General features: G+C 38.6%; 1 protein-coding gene across 1 annotated transcript in view; it reads right to left on the bottom strand.

The window, feature by feature from the left end:
• The window catches only part of Chic1 (cysteine rich hydrophobic domain 1), a 95,548-nt gene that overhangs the window by 25,974 nt on the left and 56,546 nt on the right, over nt 1–13,028 (bottom strand). The window contains exons 7-8 of the transcript XR_006855610.2: nt 4,936–5,073; nt 440–523 (exon numbers count right to left, since the gene is read on the bottom strand). The gene's annotated coding sequence lies outside the window, so the exon portion shown is untranslated. The remainder of the gene's footprint in view (nt 1–439; nt 524–4,935; nt 5,074–13,028) is intronic.

Below are 13,028 nucleotides of genomic sequence, written 5' to 3'. Positions count from 1 at the left end.
AGTTACTTTGGTCAAGGACACCAAGAAGCACCTATAAGACCAAAAAATGTGGGAAACAAAGAGCCTCAATGATCCAGAGAGCAATGGGAATAGGCATATTTGTCAAATTATAGGACTTCTATATTTTAGATATTTGAATCGTATGTATATTAACCCCTTCCATGTCCATATCTACAAAGAGTTTCTGACTAGCTGACTTGTAGAATATCCTTTCTATCACGAGAATTCTACCATTTTATCATTTATACTATATTCTATTTCTTTAAAAATATCCCCCAGCAAGGGCTAGGGATGGGAATCAGTGATAGAGCACTTAACCTGGCATGTGCAAGGCCCTGGGTTCAATGTCTGGGTCTACACACACACAAAAATAAAGAAAAAAAAGAAGAAAAAAAACTCTCAGCTACTTATACATTTTACATAGTGGTTCAGCCTTTACCTGTTCATCCACAAAGGGGCTGATCTGTATTAACATCTGTTCCAAAGATGTTTTTAGGTTAATTTTCCACATTGGTCAGTGAGTCTAAAAGAAAGAAGAAAAAAAAAAACCACAATGGTTTAGTGAATAACCTAAATAGATGCAGCTGCCAGCAGTGTCCAATGAAAACGAAAAAATAAATATTAAAAAATTCTCTCTCTCAAAAAAAAAAAAAAATAAAAAAATGAAAAAGAAGAGGCTGCTACATAGTGAGACTGGCACTTCACTTGGTGTCTATTATACATGTATGTCCTTCAGCACTTGGCTGTTTCTCCTCTCCTCTGCCATGAGCTGATGCTGCATGAGGCCCACACTAGTAAATGATGATCATGATCTTGAACCTCCCTACTCCAGATTAGTGAGCTACAGGATTTTTTTTTTCAAATATTTTTTAGTTGTAAATGGACACAATATATTTATTTTTATGTGGTGCTAAGGATCGAACCCAATGCCTCACATGTGCGAGGCGCTCTACCACTGAGCTACAGTCACAGGCAAAGGATTTTTTTAATTTTTAAAATATGAATAGATGGACACGATACCTTTATTTTATTTATTTATTTATTTTTATGGGATGCTGAGGATTGAACCCAGTGCCTCACATGTGCTAGGCAAGCTGTTTACCATTGAGCTACAACCACTGCCCCAAGGATTTCTTTTTTGATAACTCCCAGCCTCAGGTATTTTGTTGTCTTCACACAAACCAGATAAAAATAACTGTGGTGATTCAAACACTTATTAAAATGTCCAGACTTGGGGCTGGGGATGTGGCTCAAGCAGTAGCGCGCTCGCCTGGCATGCGTGCAGCCCAGGTTCGATCCTCAGTACCACATACAAAAAAACAAAGATGTTGTGTCTGCCGAAAACTAAAAAATAAATATTAAAAATTCAAAATAAATAGATAAAATGTCCAGACTCCTCCAAGTGTTCTATACATTCACTGTAATACCTGTCAGAATAACAAAGGTATTGTTTTTTAATGAAAATAGCAAACAATTGTGCAATTCGTATGGAATCATGAAGGCCCCTGAATATCCATAACAGTTTTGAAAAAAGAGCAAAACTGGAAACTTCATATTCCATGATTTCTAAACATATTATGAAACTATAATAATTAAAGAGTAGCTGGGTGCAGGGGCATATACCTGTAATCACAGTAGACTCGGGAGGCTGACGGGGGAGGATCAGAAGTACAAAGTAGGCCTCATAAACTTAGTGAGACCCAGTCTCAATAAAATATAAAAAAGGGCTGGGGATATGGCTCAGTGGTTAAGTGCCTCTGGGTTTAAATCCTAGTACCAAAAAAAAAAAAAAAAAAAAAAAAAAAGAGTATTGTAATGGCATACATATAGATATACAAACCAATGAAACAGTAGGGACCTTGGAAATAATGCCATTCAGTATGATCAACTGATTTTGACAAGGGTCCAAGAATACATGATAGGGAAAGGAAATTTTCCTGGGGAAAACTTGATGTCCATATGCAAAAGAATAAAATTGTACCCATATCTTATACTATACCAAGAACATGAACTCAAAATAGATTTAGAAATTAAATGTAAGACATGGAACTGTAACTCCTAGAGAAAACAGAAGCTTCATGACGGTGGCTTCGGTGATGATTTTTAGACTGACACTAAAAGCACAGAAAAGAAAAGAAAAGAAAAATGGTCAAGTGAGACTATATCAAACTAAAAAGTTTTCTCACAGCAAAGGAAAGATTCAAGAGTGAAAAGTCACAAAAGGGGACAATCTACATAATAAGCAAAACTCTGTGTAGATACCTATACAAACTATTCATATATAAAATATAAGAGGAAGTCCTATAATTTGACAGAAAAAAAAAATATAGCAAATAACCCAAATAAAAAGTAGACAAAGAGAGGCTGAGGATATAATATAGCTCAGTTGGTAGAGTGCTTGCCTCGCATGCACAAGGCACTGGGTTCAATCCCCAGCACCACATACACAAACACACACACACACACACAAAAAAAAAAAAAGGAAAGGAACTGAATAGATATTTTTCAAAAAAGAGACAAATAGCCAGCGGATATATCTAAAGGGGCTCAACTTCACTATAAAGCAAATGTCAATCAAAGCAACAAAATACATCTTTTAGGAGAGACTTGCAGATAGATTTTCAGTTCATGATGAACAACAGCACTAACTGCAGATCTGGGCAAAACTGGTTTGGGTCAGCAAAAACAGGAAGAGTGGATTTACAGCAAACATGGACTTATGGTGCCACCTAGTGGTAAAACAGGGGAAGTGACTGCCATAGGCTTAATATAAGTCTGCTTAGAATTTATGATACATACATAAAAAATTGGTTCTTTTTAGTTATATAATGACAGTAGAAGCCATTTTGACATAATTATACAAGCATGGAATATATCTTGTTCTAATTCAGACCTTAGAACTTCTACTTCCCCTTCAATCTCCCCAGAATATACCTCAAGAAGAAAGGCTGCTATATTTGGCTGCCCCTAATCTATGAGGTACTGGAAAGGAATAGAGATCATAGGGTAGAACTGAACTCCAACAACCCCGATTACTGGGAGATGTTTCTTGCTTGGGGAAAGTTGAAGGAAAAAAGTCCAGGGATTAGAATTAAAACATGGCCCCAGGCCACCCTAGAGAAACCTAGCATTAGACTGGGCCCCACAACCCCTGCACTCAAGCTGGCACACATGGAATGAGCCAGTGGAACTGCATTAGCCAGGCAGTCAAGGAATTGTCAGTACCACCATTCCCCAAATTGGGGCAGAAGACTCCCATGACTACGCATGTACTAGTGGCTGTGGGACTCAGGTACAAGAGCATCAACCTCATTAGCCAAGGGACTGCCTCCACCATCCCTCCCCCAACCTTGGGCACTTCAATGATCCCAAAGCCAGTCCTCAAAGAAGGAAACTACACTTGCTCTAGCATCAAAGAGACACCTGTGCACACTGGGAGGTACTTGTATTTCTGCATGCCTCTCTGCCAAACTAAAGATAAACACGGGCTTAGGCTGCTATATAGTGGTGAAATGGTTATGGGAAACAAAGAAAAGCAGCAGCCTGCTGAGAATTTCTGAAAAGATAAGCACAAACCAAGCCAGGTTCCAAAGACTGGAATGAATACTGAATCCTTGAAATGCACAAATAATGAGGAATGCCAAAAATCATTATGAACGGTCAGGGAACAATGCTGTCACCTAATAATCAAAATAAGGAACCAGAAATGGACCAGATAGTAACCAGTATTGGTGAACTCTTGTATAATCGATTTAAAGAAGCTGTTTTATAGAGACTCAGTGACATCAAGAAAGGAAAACTATAGCCAAATCCAGAGAGACAGAAAGTAGATCAGGTGTTTCCGGGGCCCTTTAAAAAAATAGGGACTAACTTTCTACATGGTATGGGATTTCCTTTTGTGGTGATGAAAACATTTGGAACCTGATGGAGTTAATGGTTGCACAAAAATGTGATTGTGCTAAATGGCACTGGATTGTACAGTGAGTGAGTTTCATGTTATATAGATGTCAACTTATAAAAGGAAAGGATACTCCAGAAAGATATGGTATAATGGGGTATATTATAAATTTTTAACTTTATTTAGGAGTAATTCCAAAATAAAAAATTACAAGAAAACCTTAATGTAATTTATCACATTAATTGGTTAAACAAGAAAATTTCATGATTATATCAACTGAAGAAAAATGATTAAGCAAAATTTAATACCCATTCATAAAAAAAGAAAGAAAAGAACAAGCTGGTCCCTGTGGCACACACTGTAATCCTAGTGGCTCAGGAGACTCAGGCAGGAGGATCAGGCAGGGGTTCAAAGACAGCCTCAGCAAAAGCAAGGCACTAAGCAACTCAGTGAGACCCTGTCTCAAAATAAAAAATAAAAAGAGCTGAAGAATGTGGCTCAGTGGTTAATCACCCCTGGGTTCAATCCCTGGTACCCAAATAAATAAATAAATGGTTTTACATTTTCCACAAATGAAGTCCATGATAACAACCACTGCATTATAACATTAATTTGAGTTTCTCTCTTTTCTCAAACTTTTTGGTAGTCCCTTGATTTATATTAAATGCATATACATTTGAAGCTGAGAGGTTGTCTAAGTGGAAATAGTTTGATTCTCTTAAAAATAAAGCCAGGAGGGCTCAGTGGTAGAGCGCTTCCCTGGTATGTGTGAGGCACTGGCCATGTACAGGGCCATGTACATGATGCAGAGTCACATGGGTAGTATAATTATTTTGAATAAAGCAGGAAGTTGCCTGGGCCATTCCCTCCCCCAAGCAGATTTTAAAGAGATGCCTTTTGCTTGGGGGAAGGAAAACATTTTCTGCCTGACACCTAAAAACCAGCACCAGAATAGCCTTGATGAAACCCAGTGCCAAGCACAGTCCCCAAAGGTCCTCCCTGATGTTAATATCTGTGGCCTGAGCCACTGGGCTTACCTGAGGTCCACGGAGAGCCGTGCTGAGAGGGACTACAATTTTTGGGTCATCTTCCAGTTCTTGCTGAGCCATAGAACCATTGAACTGTTGAATGGCCGCACACCCAGCGCTGGCCCCACAGCCAGAGCACAGCCACCACTGCAGAATTGGGCAAAACCAGTTTGGGTTAGCTAACACTAAGAGGGAAATAGCAACACAGTAAAACTAGACTTACGCTGCCATCCAGTGGCGGCACAGCAAAAGTGACCTCAGACTCAAATTGCTTAGAATTTCTAGAATGGAACATAAATAAACCAGATTATGAAGACTAGAAGAAAGATTTAATCCTTCAATGAACAGATAATGTTACAATAATCATGACCTCACCTAATGGTTAAAATGAGCTACCATTTTTTTTTGCGTTGGTTGATAGATTATTAAATACACTACAATTGTACCTTATTCTGTAATTTTCAAATTATTCACACGTACACTTAGTAAAAACGTATGTTATAGAAAACCATCTGCAAAACTAAAATGAAAATAAAAATCCAACATAATACACACATGTTAAACCGCTGAACTGTTAGTCATATTTTAATATGCACAGGTCATTTGATTTTCTTATATCTGGCACCATAATTAATATTATTAATGTTAAAATATGAATACAATGGCTGGAGTTGTAGATCAGTGGTAGATCGCTGTGAAGCGCTGGGTTCCATCCTCAGGACCACATAAAAATAAATAAATAAAATAGGGCTGGGGATGTGGCTCAAGCGGTAGCGCGCTCGCCTGGCATGCGTGTGGCCCGGGTTCGATCCTCAGCACCACATACAGACAAAGATGTTGTGTTCACCGAAAACTAAAATAAACATTAAAAAAATTTAAAAAAAAAAAAATAAATAAATAAATAAAATAAAGGTACTGTGTCCAACTACAACTAAAAAAACTTTTAAAAATATGGATGCAAAAATGTCTACCAATGAAACTAAACAGGCCAAACATTCTTTTTCTTACAGACACTTTTCTAAATCCACCCTTTATGGATTCTCTCTTCCTTTCACAGAATTAGTTGTTCAGACTGGTGGGGCAAATTTTTTTTTATATTAAACTGTTTTAAAATATCCACTTTTTAGTTGTAAATTGACACAATAACTTAATTGTATTTATTTATTTATTTTGTGGCGCTGAGAATCAAACCCAGTGCCTCACAAGTAGTAGGCAAGCACTTTACCCCTGAGCTATAGCCGCAGTCCCCAAAAACTAAATTTAAAAAATACTTTTAGTTGTAGATAGCACCATATAAAAATAAAACAAAGGTGTTATGTCTAAGGATTGAACTCAGTGTCTCACAGATGATAGGCAAGTGCTCTACCGCCAAGCCACAACCCCATCCCAAAAACTGTTCTTAATAATCAGAATGGGTGAATTCTTGGATGGAGAATTTAAAGCAGCTGTTTTAAGGAAATCCAATGAATTTTATAAAAATAATAATCCTTTTTTTTTTTTTTTTTGGTACCAGGTATTGAACTCAGGGGCACTGAACCACTGAACAATACTGCAGCCCTATTTTGTATTTTATTTAGAGACAGGGTCTCACTGAGCTGCTAAGAAAAAAAAAATTAAAAGAAACAGGCCTTCAGTATCTCCGATTGACAAAGACAAAGAGGTCTCTGGGTTCGGCATTTAGTAATGGCACATATGACTAAGATGATGCTACTATAACTTAGAGATGTCCTATCTCAAAATAAAAAAATAAAAAGGAGTCAGTGGCAGTGGGGCATGGCTGTAATCCCAATGCCCAGGGAGGCTAATGCAGTTGGATCCTGAGTTCAAAGCCACTCTCTGCAACTTCAAGGCTATAAGGAAAAAGTGAGATGCTCTCTCAAATACAAAATAGGCCTGGGGACCCTGCTCAGTGGTAAAATACCCGAGTTAAATCCCCAATATAAAAATAAAATAAAGAAAATAAAAGAGGGCTGGGGTTGTAGCTAAGTGGTAGAGCACTTGCCTAACATGTGTGAGGCCCTGGGTCACCGCAAAAAATAAACAAAATAAAGGGATTGTGTCCCTTTACAACTGAAAAAATTAAAAAAATAAAAGAAAACAGAATAATTTGATCTCAAGACTCAACAATAGGAGGCTAATTTCTTCTGGAACACTGCCAGGCCTGAATATATGCTAGGAGATGGAGAAAAATGGCCACTGGATGCAGCCTAAACCATAATACTATTTTTCAATTGCCAGAGGGAAGGAAAATCAGGAAAGAGGTAGGCCGCACCTCCCCCACTGCTGCACCTCCCCCACAGCCTATCAGCAGCAGTCTCCCCGCCGACATGCCACAGCCCTCCAGCCCCGACCTGCTGCAGCCCTGCAGTGGCCATGGTGGACCCGGAATTCCAAAAAAATGTTAGTTGGAATCCTTACTCATCGCCCATCTTTGACCCGCCATGCTGCGGACGACCCCGACTTCCAAAAAGATGTTAGTTGGAATCCTTACTCATCCCCCCATCTTTCAAATCTCCTTAACCTAGGGCTGGGACATTAAGCAACTCAGCGAGACCCTGGCTCTAAATACAATAGGAAAAATGGCTGGGGATATGGCTCAGTGCACCTGAGTTCATTCCGCGGTACCAAAAACAAATTTAAAAAACAAATCCACAGCTGGGGATATAGCTCAGTTGGTACAGCGCTTGCCTTGTATGCATAGGCCTGGGTTCAATCCCCAGCACGCACCAAAAGAGAAAAAAAAAAACAAAAACCTCCCAACCTAAAGAGTTAAAAGCAACCCCCTCCCAAACCCCCCAGTCCTAAACCCAAGGAGAACCTGTTTTAGACAGCCTTTTTCACTGCAAATAATTAGAAGAGAAAAAGCTTATTTTGGGACTCACATGTTCAGAGGTCTCAGTATAGGGAGTGAGACTAGTCCAGTCCTGAATGGAAAATCCATACTGGAAGGGTAAGGCACCAAAATGGACAGCAGGCACAGGGAACACAGCTCCCACAACAGCCCCAAAGTCCCGCCCTCAAACAAGCACCTCCTCCATCCACACCCCATCTGTCTATAGTTGCCACCCATTTAATCACCATGAAAGGTGAAACCCTCCTATCTCAATCATTTATTGCAGGACACCTTATATATAGACAATAACAGACCAAAATAATGAAGACCCAAAACTTCCTCTGAACCCAGCCTTTCCTAATATAGAGCATGGCTCAACATACCCTAGTCCAACTGCTGATGAAACCATATCGCCCGAGGAATTACACGGGAAGATAACTTATTTTCCCAAGAATATCTAAAACAGACCAAATAAAATTAAGGCGAATTTACAGATGACCTGGGCAGATATATGGAGACATTTCAACACTTAACTGAAGTGCAGTGGCACCACATCCTCCACAAAAAATCTTAACTGGGCTTCTCCAGAAATTTTTACCATGGCTGATTTTATGACCCTCAGCAAAAGAGTTCAATGTAGATAAACTTCCTATTTTCCTGTTGCCCTGTTTGACTTGGCCAATGGCCAGGAAGAAACCAGCATTCCAGGTGCTTTACTAGTTTTTCAAAAATATTTATCCAGTTTAGTAGTTTGTAGAAAAAGCTGCTTTTATGTGAACTTCTGAGACCCTCCCCTTACATGCTGGGTATAAAACTCTGAAACTCCCTGAACTTGGGGTTCAGGGGATTGATTGATTATAGCAAAGGCTATACCCTCTGAACCTGGCTGCAGCCAAATAAAACTGTTTCCTGCTATCTTTGGTGCCTTGCCTCCTCTGTCCCTACAATAGAAGCATTTACCTTACTTTAGAAAGACATATCTGTGATATTAGGACATACTTTAACCCCTTCAAAAAAACAAAAGAGTGACAGATTCAGCTAAAAAAAAATCAAGATCAAATGGATATCCAAGATCATATACCTCCTGGACCAAAACCACCCTAGGAGTCACTGCAGTCCCTACCTCAGTACCTGACTGGGAGTATACAACAGAAAAAAATATAGAAAAAAGAGAAATCATTTCTTGGTCAGGTTAAATTAAAGATTAGGATGAAGTCTATTAAGCCTGTAAACTATACAAAACTGGCATCAGTAGATCAGAGGGATTTTTAAAAAAACCCAACCCCACTGGGCGCCAAGGCTCAGCAGTAGAGCACTCACCCACCATGCATGAGGCCCTGGATTCAATCCCCAGGATTGACAAAGAAGTTAAAAAAAAAATACAGCCTGTGAAAACTTAGAGATCTTTTGGCTCACTCCTTGACAGCTCTCTGACATCTCTAGATTACTGAACTGTTGGCATTATACTGCTTGGAGCATTGTCTGATTTAGAGATCAGATAATGAGATGATGGGGCCTTGGGAGGTGGTTCTGTTCTTAACAATGCAAAGATAATTCAAAGAAAACAGAATAAGAAATACTGGAGTGGGAATCCGGCAACCTTAACTTCAGTTCCAACTCTGCCATTAAAAGCAAATCCCAGCCTCCCCTCTGGAGACAGTCATTTGTATTGGAATTGGTGACCTCAAAGATCTTTTTGATATATACAACATTTTATATCATTCTATAATATGGTTCCCAAAAGCTTAAAATTAAATGCAAAGAATTGGTTAGAATATCATGTTCACGAGGCCAAACCAGTGAGTTTAGATCCTGCATGCTTCCCTTGTTCTATGATCACTGTCCTCTTAACCCTTGCCAGTAATCTCACAGATATGAATCACTGATCACAGTGAGGCCTGACTCAATGTGTTCAGGATACATTCTCAAAAGTGGTATAAAAATGCCACCTGAATATTAGGAAAACAAGGCATAAGCTGCTGAAAACCTTAAGGTCAGTTTATTGGAAGCCAATTAAAAGATTTCAAAGGAGGCAAGACCCTCTTAAGAGGCTAAGTTTGTGGCTAGGGCTGGGGTTGTGGCCCAGTGAGTTCTCGCCTAGCATGCATGGGGCACTGGGTTCAATCCTCAGCACCACATAAAAATAAAATAAAGATATTGTGTCCACCTAAAAATCAAAAAAAATTTTTTTTTTTAAAAAGAGGCTATGTTTGGGGCTGGGGCTCAGTGGCAGAGTGCCTACTTAGCATGTGGGAGGCACTGGGTTACATCATTAGCACCACATAAAAATAAACAAGTAAAATAAAAGCATGCTGTCCAGCTACAACTAAGAAATTTTTTTTTTTAAATAGAGGCTATGTTTGAAGGGAAAAAGCAAGTGGCAAGGTAAATTAATTAGTAATCTATAGCAGTACATGCCACTGAGGTTTGCACACAAATGTGGAATATTCCAAGAAAACAAATGGAAGCCTGATAGCGGTAGGTGTTCCATCAATTTAGCTCTCCTGAGAGGGGATCCCTCCATTTTTCCACTGTGCCCTGTGGCTACTAAGTATTGAAAGGTCCTGGTTAACAGCAATATTCTCCTTCATTTTACACTATTGAAAGTCCTTCCATATCCATAATCTCATACATCCTTACAATATTCTTGAAAGGCAAGAGTTACTATATTCATCCCATCTCATAAATGCACCAAAGACTCAAATATCAAAGCTAGTCAGATGTGAAGCCAGAATTTGAATCTATAGACAGTTGCATTCCAAGTTGAGCGTTCTCTCTGCAAGACCACATTCATCTACCTTAGAGGTAAAGTCTCACTAAAATCTCCAAGGATCCCCTACCCTACTCTTTATCTATTAAAACTTCACCAACATCAGGGATTTATCTTTCAAAAATCCCCTTTATATCCCTCTGTTATCTGTTTGGATTATCATTTATTCTACCTAAAATATCTACATTGCTGCCCACTTTTCATCTGTGAAAACTCTTGTGAACTGTACACAGTTCAGGATACTTTCTTAAATAGTTAAATATTTATTTTTTTAGTTTTGGTTGGACATAATACCTTACTTATTTTTATGTGGTGCTGAGGATCGAATCCAGGCCTTGCATGTGCTAGGCAAGTGCTCTACCGCTGAATCAAAACCTTAGCCAGGATACTTTCTTTGACTAAAGAAATCAGAACTGGATTTTCAGCTACCTCAGAGGTCTGCTGGTGGATTGGATTTCCTTCTTTCTTCTACCTTCTACCAAATAAGTCAATTCCAGTCCAAACTACTTAAAACATATATTTAAAAAAAAAATCACACACCAAACCCAGAATACAGAGCTGATTTCAGGAAACAAGTCATTTGCTATTTATTATAGTATACACACACACACACACACACACATATATATGAAGTATATGAATGTGTATCATAAGCAGTATATTATATCAAAATAACATAGTAGTGGTGCAGGCCTATAATCCCAGCACCTCAGGAGACTGAGGCAGGAGGATCCCGAGTTCAAAGAGAGGCCCTAAGGAACTCAGTGAGACCCTGTCTCTAAATTAAAATACAAAAAAAGGGCTGGTGGTGTGGTTCAGTGGTTAAGTGCCCTTGAGTTTAATCCCAGGTACAGGGGGTTGGGACACATAGTAGTTAAGATCATAATCTCTGGAGAAATAGAAGTAGAAAAAATGCTTAATGCTGTACCTGGCACATATTAATGGCCCTGAAGGTAGTAAGTGAAAGAATATCCATAACTTCTATCTTGGCAAAGTGGGTTTTTCTGGCCTTTTGAATTACTTTTAGTTATATATACTGGGGTTCATTCTGACATACTCATACAAGCACGGAATATAATTTGTTCTCATTTGGTCTTCAGTACTTCACCCTTCTCTTCCCCTACTCTATCAATCATTTTATATATATATATATATATATATATATATATATATATATATATATATATATTTTTTTTTTAAATTAGTGCCTTGTAGGTATACATCAAGGTGAGATTCTAACTTTTGTATGTTAACATGCCTAACATAAGCAACAGCAGGCAATCCTGACAAAGGCATTGGATTTGTTTACCTATAAATTATGAAATTATTCTTCATTAGAAGCATTAAAACTCACTTGATATTGTTCCACTCCTTTCACATTGCCTTACTCCATCGTAATAAATCTATTAGACAGGTCTAATCATTCATACTTTACAACAGAAATCAAGGTTAAGTAGTTAAACTAACTTCCCAAGATTATCTATAAAGGAAATGGCAGGCAGGAAGCATAAAGACACTTTTACTAAACCCAGCGATTCTTTCCTGGAATCATGGCTGCTGTTTGCAAGTAAGAGACAGCTATCCTACAGGAGTGAAAAATAACCCCACAGGGACCCAGAATACAGCAAGTTAACACGGGAGGAGGGAATGCATTCAGAGTTTCTCACAGGTGGAAGTCAAACTTAAAAAACCATCAAGGGAAGCAGTAAGAAAAGTTGGCATTGAAGTCTGTGGTTGATGTTTGGGAGAGGGGTGTAGGCAGTTTGTTTTCCAGTCTAACTGTTGAAAGTAGAATGGTCAGTGCAGCATTTGCTAATGTTTTCTGTCATAAAAGGATCCTCTGTCCAATTGGTAGTTGCTGGGCATGGCTGTTTCATCTCCCCAAATTTTTGCCAGCACCTCACCCCAATTAGCAGCTCTAAATGGTATATTTATTCCTAATTCCTGCTCCTAAATCTCCCCATCTATGCAGAGTAAGACAGATATAAATAGTTTGTTATATCTCCCATACAGTGATGTTGCAATATATTTCAAGAGTCATAAAGTCTTCATACCCTTTTATTCAATAACTGAATTCTCTTAATAAGCATCCTTTTCATCCATCAGACCTTCCTACAGGTCCTTACAGCAAACACTGACTTCATTCTGGTTGCAGTGTCAAAGTGACACTTAGCCTGAATTTAGCCTATTTTTGAAATAGTTTTCTAAATTTTCTTTTAAATTCACATCAGTTTGGTTCAACATAATAAGAGACAAGAAAACCAATCAGTAGTCCTATCCAAATAACAACAACAACAACAACAACAAATGCAGGTTTCATAGATTGCCACCAAGAGATCTTACCATGTTAGTAACATCTTGGCAGTATCACCCATGGGAAATAAGGAGGCCAATTCTGCTTTGGGTGACTGATTCAATGTGTTAAAGGTATGAAGTTAAAACCCACTTACAGAATAACATGTTGGCGTTCTTTGATTGTGGCAGCTTCTTGAGGAGGAA

This window comes from Marmota monax, unplaced genomic scaffold, assembly GCF_021218885.2.
Source record: "Marmota monax isolate L192 unplaced genomic scaffold, Marmota_monax_Labrador192_F-V1.1 WCK01_AAM20220418_F8-fsc00192, whole genome shotgun sequence".
Lineage (NCBI taxonomy): Eukaryota > Metazoa > Chordata > Mammalia > Rodentia > Sciuridae > Marmota > Marmota monax.
The sequence above is the reverse complement of the archived record's forward strand: the minus strand, read 5'-3'. Positions and strand labels throughout refer to the sequence as shown.